Here is an 8,770-nt window from a genome sequence, read left to right on the forward strand (position 1 = left end):
ACAACAGCTTAGTATAACACATTTCCATAAGCATTATATACTAAAACACCCTCATGCTCTTGTTTAAACACCACAACAGCATCGTCAAACACATTCCCCATACACATTACACACCTAAACACTTTCATGCTGTCATTAAACACCACAGCAGCGTCGTAAAAAACACATTCCCATATACACTATACACTGAAACAGCTTCAAGCTGTTGTTTATAAACCATAACAGCCCTGTAAAACACATTTGCATAAACATTATATACCTAAACACCTTTACACTGTCATTAAACACCTTTACACTGTCATTAAACACCACAACTCTACCTTTAAACACATTCCCATAAACAATATGCACCAAAACACCTTTACGCTGTCATTAAACACCTTTACACTGTCATTAAACACCACAACTCTACCTTTAAACACATTCCCATAAACAGTATGGACCAAAACACCTTTACACTGTCATTAAACACCTTTACACTGTCATTAAACACCACAACTCTACCTTTAAACACATTCCCATAAACAGTATGGACCAAAACACCTTTACACTGTCATTAAACACCTTTACACTGTCATTAAACACCACAACTCTACCTTTAAACACATTCCCATAAACAGTATGCACCAAAACACCTTTACACTGTCATTAAACACCACAACTCTACCTTTAAACACATTCCCATAAACAGTATGGACCAAAACACCTTTACACTGTCATTAAACACCACACCTCTACCTTTAAACACATTCCCATAAACAATATGCACCAAAACACCTTTACACTGTCATTAAACACCTTTACACTGTCATTAAACACCACAACTCTACCTTTAAACACATTCCCATAAACAATATGCACCAAAACACCTTTACACTGTCATTAAACACCTTTACACTGTCATTAAACACCACACCCCTACCTTTAAACACATTCCCATAAACAATATGCACCAAAACACCTTTACACTGTCATTAAACACCTTTACACTGTCATTAAACACCACAACTCTACCTTTAAACACATTCCCATAAACAGTATGCACCAAAACACCTTTACACTGTCATTAAACACCACACCTCTACCTTTAAACACATTCCCATAAACAATATGCACCAAAACACCTTTACACTGTCATTAAACACCTTTACACTGTCATTAAACACCACAACTCTACCTTTAAACACATTCCCATAAACAATATGCACCAAAACACCTTTACACTGTCATTAAACACCACAACTCTACCTTTAAACACATTCCCATAAACAATATGCACCAAAACACCTTTACACTGTCATTAAACACCACACCCCTACCTTTAAACACATTCCCATAAACAGTATGCACCAAAACACCTTTACACTGTCATTAAACACCACACCTCTACCTTTAAACACATTCCCATAAACAATATGCACCAAAACACCTTTACACTGTCATTAAACACCTTTACACTGTCATTAAACACCACAACTCTACCTTTAAACACATTCCCATAAACAATATGCACCAAAACACCTTTACACTGTCATTAAACACCTTTACACTGTCATTAAACACCACAACTCTACCTTTAAACACATTCCCATAAACAGTATGCACCAAAACACCTTTACGCTGTTGTTAAACACCACAACTCTACCTTTAAACACATTCCCATAAACAGTATGCACCAAAACACCTTTACACTGTCATTAAACACCACACCTCTACCTTTAAACACATTCCCATAAACAATATGCACCAAAACACCTTTACACTGTCATTAAACACCACACCTCTACCTTCAAACACATTCCCATAAACAATATGCACCAAAACACCTTTACACTGTCATTAAACACCTTTACACTGTCATTAAACACCACAACTCTACCTTTAAACACATTCCCATAAACAATATGCACCAAAACACCTTTACGCTGTCATTAAACACCACAACTCTACCTTTAAACACATTCCCATAAACAATATGCACCAAAACACCTTTACACTGTCATTAAACACCACAACTCTACCTTTAAACACATTCCCATAAACAATATGCACCAAAACACCTTTACACTGTCATTAAACACCACAACTCTACCTTTAAACACATTCCCATAAACAATATGCACCAAAACACCTTTACGCTGTCATTAAACACCACAACTCTACCTTTAAACACATTCCCATAAACAATATGCACCAAAACACCTTTACGCTGTCATTAAACACCTTTACACTGTCATTAAACACCACAACTCTACCTTTAAACACATTCCCATAAACAATATGCACCAAAACACCTTTACACTGTCATTAAACACCACAACTCTACCTTTAAACACATTCCCATAAACAATATGCACCAAAACACCTTTACGCTGTCATTAAACACCACAACTCTACCTTTAAACACATTCCCATAAACAATATGCACCAAAACACCTTTACGCTGTCATTAAACACCACAACTCTACCTTTAAACACATTCCCATAAACAATATGCACCAAAACACCTTTACACTGTCATTAAACACCACAACTCTACCTTTAAACACATTCCCATAAACAATATGCACCAAAACACCTTTACACTGTCATTAAACACCACAACTCTACCTTTAAACACATTCCCATAAACAATATGCACCAAAACACCTTTACACTGTCATTAAACACCACAACTCTACCTTTAAACACATTCCCATAAACAATATGCACCAAAACACCTTTACACTGTCATTAAACACCTTTACACTGTCATTAAACACCACAACTCTACCTTTAAACACATTCCCATAAACAATATGCACCAAAACACCTTTACACTGTCATTAAACACCTTTACACTGTCATTAAACACCACAACTCTACCTTTAAACACATTCCCATAAACAATATGCACCAAAACACCTTTACTCTGTCATTAAACACCTTTACACTGTCATTAAACACCACAACTCTACCTTTAAACACATTCCCATAAACAATATGCACCAAAACACCTTTACGCTGTTGTTAAACACCTTTACACTGTCATTAAACACCACACCTCTACCTTTAAACACATTCCCATAAACAATATGCACCAAAACACCTTTACACTGTCATTAAACACCACAACACTACCATAAAACATTTACACACAAAACACTTTCACAGTCATTAAACACTACACCATCATAAAACACATGGCCATAAACATTATATACCAAACACATTCAAACTGCCATTAAATACCAAAGCACAACCACCAAACATATTTTCAAAGCCAATATTTACCAAAACACCATCACATAGATGTTAAGTACTACAACAGCACCACAGACTCACACTTCCATAAACTTACACCACTATAATATAAACTTGTATAAACTTTAAACACAACTCTCTGTCTACTCTTACACATCCTCCCTAAAGCTGACATTAAACATATTCAAACTACTGTTAAACACAAACACAACCTCAACAAAAACACACAGGTCAGTGGTCAGACTGAATGCACGGATGCTTTATGCCCTCACTATGAGCCGGAAGGTGTCCATCAACGGTTGAAGACTTTGGCGGCCCGATTTAGAAAATACAAACAATGCCATTCTGAAAAGGCCACACACACACACACACACACACACACACACACACACACACACACACACACACATATACAGTACACATTCATTCACTCATGCAGCAGATGTGATGCTTATTATTGTGTGTTGATGTGTACACATCCGAGGTAATTGGGTCTTTTCTGTACCAGCTTAACTCCATTGTCAACCAAACCAAGAAAGACCTTAAAATAGATGTATAAAATGAGAACGTGTATAATGACAGAGAGAGGACAGGCATTCAGTGTTGCAACAGGCCTTGTTTAGTATTTAAAGACCCCATGAAATGGTTTGTCACTGTGCATGTCTTTCCTGTGTTGGCATATTTCCTATTTGGACTGGCAGTTGGGGTGAGACATTTAGATAGCAATGGAGGCACTTTATATTCAACTGTGGAGGAGGTTCACGTTTGTTGCATTAGATCTAAAAAAATCTGTCTCTGTCAGTAGAAACAAATGTCATTTTGCAAAACTGGTTCATTCAGTCCAACTAATATTTACTAATCATATTTACGACTTCTGACATCATAAGAACGACTCCTTGGGAAGACTTGAACACAGCATTATGTTTTCTATGGGAACTCTTATTTTGACACCATAATACACCACAAAGGAATTTTGGTCAAATACATGAATTTTATCATTGTATAAATGTACCATATGCATCAAATGGTTGCTGATATACCTACATATATATGATCGAAATGGCAAGCACTAACAAGATAGCTTTGCTTAGAAAAAAGTATAAAATCTATCATTGCCTACAGAAAGTGTACTCGCCTCCAACAGTAGTAAACTCGTATTTATGATCATTCTGATAGGAAGGCGTTGGCAGGGGGAGGGACATTCTCTTGCTAGAGAGCATGCTATTGGACAAAAATGTGCATAAGCACCCTGCATTAGCTACAAAATGAGTCATCCATCCTTTGGTTACCAGTGAGAATAAGACTATCATTTGTAAATGCGAATATCTGCTTAAAGTCTCTTCTGTCATCTTTAAGGAGTACACTAGGCCTAGCATTTAATGTTCTCAAAGCTAACAGACATGCACTAAAAGCAACAACTCTTTGTTGGTGATGCGTTGTCAGTATACCTGTGCGCGTGACCGGCTATCTCCGCGCGTGCGCCCCTCTTCGTCTCAAGCGCGCGCTCTAAGCGGACCAGAACGCACCAAACCAAAGGACGCTCAAACTTCCCCACCGTCAATAAAACCTCATTTCGAGAGTATTTGTTCCACATCAACAGAGCGGCGAGCCCCACGTGCGACAAATGCACCTGATTCCGCAGGTAATGAGACACGCATTTGATTTTCAGCGCGTGCAGATACATTCTTTGAATCAACACACAACTGAAACACACAGCGCAATAATGCATCACTGATAATCAATAGATGCTGCGCGTGTCCTGTGCAATAGTCAGTTATTTTATGAACACATAAATCAATACTTCAGTTATGACCATTAATGAGTGAATCTGTATTTCATCTGGTCTGTTGGAATATTTGCCACAACTAAAAACAGCAGAATTAAAAACACCCGCGAGCACCGACCAGCGTGACGCGCATTGATTATCAATGAGCGCAGAAGCCTGATTGATGCAACGCGCGTGTTCTGATCCACGCACAGAGCAATAGAAGAAATGCATCTGCTTGAGAGTTTATTTGGAACCTCAGAGCACTCATAAAGGAAATTTTAATTAATTGTGCCTAATTCATCTCCAAATATTTGCGCAATGCTTTAGAGACAAGTCCCTGATTAAGTTGCATTTGTTTGGTCATCTTATAAGGCTCTTAAGACACTAATGATTCATTATGTGGTCAGCTCGGGGTCATGGAGCTGTTTTTGCGTCTCCATTTCATATGTAAAGCTCAATAAAATGGGTCTGACGCTGGAGATATTGACGCTCTTATCAGCGCTCCAGTGCGTAAAGTGGCACTGCCATACTTTTGAGTCAAATTGAAACATTTGTGTTGGTTTGATCAACATTTTTGCTCCATAACATTATAACCAGAGAACAACTCGAGCTCTAAATGATCACAAAAGCCCCTCCATCACATCATGATCAGATATGAATCATTTATCCCAACACAAACACTGTGTATGGCACTAATTGACGGGAACCGCCATTCTCCATGCCCAATCCGTGATTCAGTTCATGCAACAAAAACTACTACTACTTATTATTATTATTATTACTAATGCACATATAATAATGCATATAATAATAATAATGAGTCTGTCGAGTAATTAGTGTGTTTGTGGGTCTCTTAAGTCTCTTAATGTTTTCATAGTTGTGTGCGCAAAACATTTTACGCAGAAATGAAAAGGCACTCTGCTCATGTATTTAGACTATTGGACTCATTCTCTAGTTAAAGCTGAAACTGAAATGTTTTTCGTGCACTGAAGCCAGATTTTCCAGAACAATTGGGGTTGATTTGAGTGCGTTGAGTCTCGTTAGACTTCAGTCGGTGCGCAAACGGAGACCGAATGTGCCCGTTTTTGCCCAACTCTCTCCTTCTGCTCAGATCTTGATGTTGTAATGATGCAAATGATGTAGTCTGAAAGTTAGTTTCATAGATGAGTGAGTGTGAAGGGTAACGAGCGTAAAATCAGAGTTTAATAGTTCATCCATGGCACAGATATCAAGTTTAACAGCTCAGAAACGGCGAGATTAATCCACGTTTCCTTTTGGGTTCCTTTGATTAACGCGCACAGTTATACTTTGGGTTCACTAAAACTACCCAACATTGTTAAAATAGCCTGTCAAAATGATCCAACAGGTTCAGCACTGCGTTTTTAAAAGTCCAAGTTCCAAAAGCGGGCTTATTAAAATCTGATATTCACGGGCGCTTTTTGGTTGCATATTCATTTTGGGGCATTTGTTGGCTGCCTTTGAGAAAGCATTACATATTTAATGCTATAAAAAGCTCTTAGATTTTTCCTAAATAATTGCCAAATAACACAAACATGTTAACGCACAAGAAGCGCAATGCCTACCTACTCTCAGTCGCTCCTGTCGCCGGCGGGGTGTCTGCTCTCCCGGTCGCAGGATCTCAGTCGGTCCGGTTGGTCACGCAGCTGGACGTCTGAGGACATGATGTTGGACGGTCAGAGCTCTTCTCGTGGGTGAACGCGAATGAAGAGTATAAGTGAGAAGTGAGGGAGCAGGAGGGAGGGGAGGAGACGCAGAAGGTCCGTTTCCAGCATCACTCGCGCATTTGAGGCAAAGGAGGGGGTCATTCATCAATATAACTCCAGTTTACTGTGCGCGTGTAGCAGGTAGTATATGCCAGTTTTAAATGAGGAAAATGGCCAAATTCGTTCCTCCAATTGTCTTAACTGTTATAGATCAGATGCGTGTGATGTTTACATGAAAACGTGCGTCTACTGATTTAAATGCGTTTCAGCACCATGGACAGCGCGTGCATCGGCTGCTGGTGGTGCCGAACGGATCGATCCTATCGGCGTGTTGACGCGCTCCGGCGCTTCTGGATTAAACGGGATTTGGTCTTTTTGCCTGAACGTGCCGCGACTGCGCAGTGCTTGCTCACAGATGTGTTTCGACATTAAATCACTGAAGCTTTGTGGAGAAAAATGTTTAAGTGGCGCTCCACACTTATAAATCAAGACTGTGCAATAATGGTAGAGTGATGGATCAGATAGCAATACCAGCCTGTTACCACTCTTTACATGTCCCTAATTATCAATGCATTGCCATGGTACACGTCCAAAAACATGGTATCACCATGACACACGTCCTAAAAAAGTGATAGTACCATGGCATATAATAAATACTATTGTATTGCCATGGCACTCCAAGGTACCCCAAAGAATAGCATCACCGGGGTCGGCTACATGGCCAAATCATTATTCTACCGTGGTACATGTCAAAAACCAATAAACATAGTACAGTATCACTATGGTACATGTCCAAACAAACATGGTATTATGATGGTAATGTCAAAAAAACATGGCCGTATTATGGTAACGGATAATCACCATATTCATGTACCATGGTATTTACATGGTACTCTAAGGTATTTCAAAGAATACCACAGTATTACCATGATACAAAAAATACTTGGTACATCTCCAAAGACCAAAAAACACGGCAATACCGTAATGCATGCCCAAATAATATGGTACCACCATGGTGCAATGACTAAAAACCCATGGTAGTACTATGAGCAATCACCATATTCATTTAACATGGTATTTACATGGTACTCTAAGGTATTTTAAAGAATACTACAGTATTACTATGGTACCAAAAATGCTATGGTGCATGTCCAACATGTCCATACACGTGGTATTACTATGGTAATCTCTGAAAACCAAAGGAAGTTTGTAATACCAAAGTGCATGCCCAAAAAATGTGATATCGCCATGGTGCAATGTCTAAAAACCCATTGTAGTACTAAGAATAAACACCATATTCACTTACCATGGTATTTACATTATACCACAGTATTACCATGGTGCATGTCTAAAACACGTATCACCATGCGTGACGAGGAGGAGGGCATGGCCGGCCGTGATGGTGCATGGCTGGCACTGACGCACGCGGCCATGCTGCATGTGTGTGTGTTTGTTTATGTTTATTTATGTTGAGTTTTACATTAAAAGTCCATCCTTATACTGCTACACTATGCAAGTACAGCAGTACATGAATATGGTAATCGTTCAGTATCATGGTATATGGAACAACAATCTGATCCCATCAATGAACCATGATGCAACCACATCACATTTTATAAGGCCATGTGTTGTGTGAAAATAAGGGGGGGTTCAAGCATGAACACAACCTTCAGGAGATGAAAATTATAATTACATCTAATAGGGAAACCCTCTGCCATTCTCTTTCTGTGTATGAGTAACCAAGTCTCTATTAGGATCGGTGTGTGTTTGATCTTTGTCTGTTTATAGTCCATTGTTGTACTCTTGGATTCACTCTCCATGTCAATAACATCTTTCACTGTGTTTTAGCTTGTAGATTGTCTTTTAAATACAGCACATGTTCAAACATGCACAGTGAAGGGTGTAGAGTGATACAGGCCATGCACACCTTAGCAACAGCCCAGAACACCATAGCAACCACATAGCAATGCCTTGGCAGACCACCTGGAAGCACCCTAGCAACACCCTAGCAACCCCTCAGAACACCATAAGGCTT

General features: G+C 39.1%; 1 protein-coding gene across 2 annotated transcripts in view; it reads right to left on the reverse strand.

Annotated features, from left to right (window-relative positions):
• LOC127639045 (muscarinic acetylcholine receptor M2-like) overlaps window positions 1-6,696 on the reverse strand; it is an 82,017-nt gene extending 75,321 nt beyond the window's left edge. The window contains exon 1 of one of the 2 annotated variants that reach the window (XM_052120869.1): window positions 6,599-6,696. The gene's annotated coding sequence lies outside the window, so the exon portion shown is untranslated. Of the gene's footprint in view, window positions 1-6,594 lie in introns of both variants that reach the window. The other variant, XM_052120868.1, reaches the window with a different exon arrangement.
• Between the last annotated feature and the right edge of the window lie 2,074 nt (window positions 6,697-8,770).

The sequence above is a fragment of the Xyrauchen texanus genome, chromosome 47, assembly GCF_025860055.1.
Source record: "Xyrauchen texanus isolate HMW12.3.18 chromosome 47, RBS_HiC_50CHRs, whole genome shotgun sequence".
NCBI lineage: Eukaryota > Metazoa > Chordata > Actinopteri > Cypriniformes > Catostomidae > Xyrauchen > Xyrauchen texanus.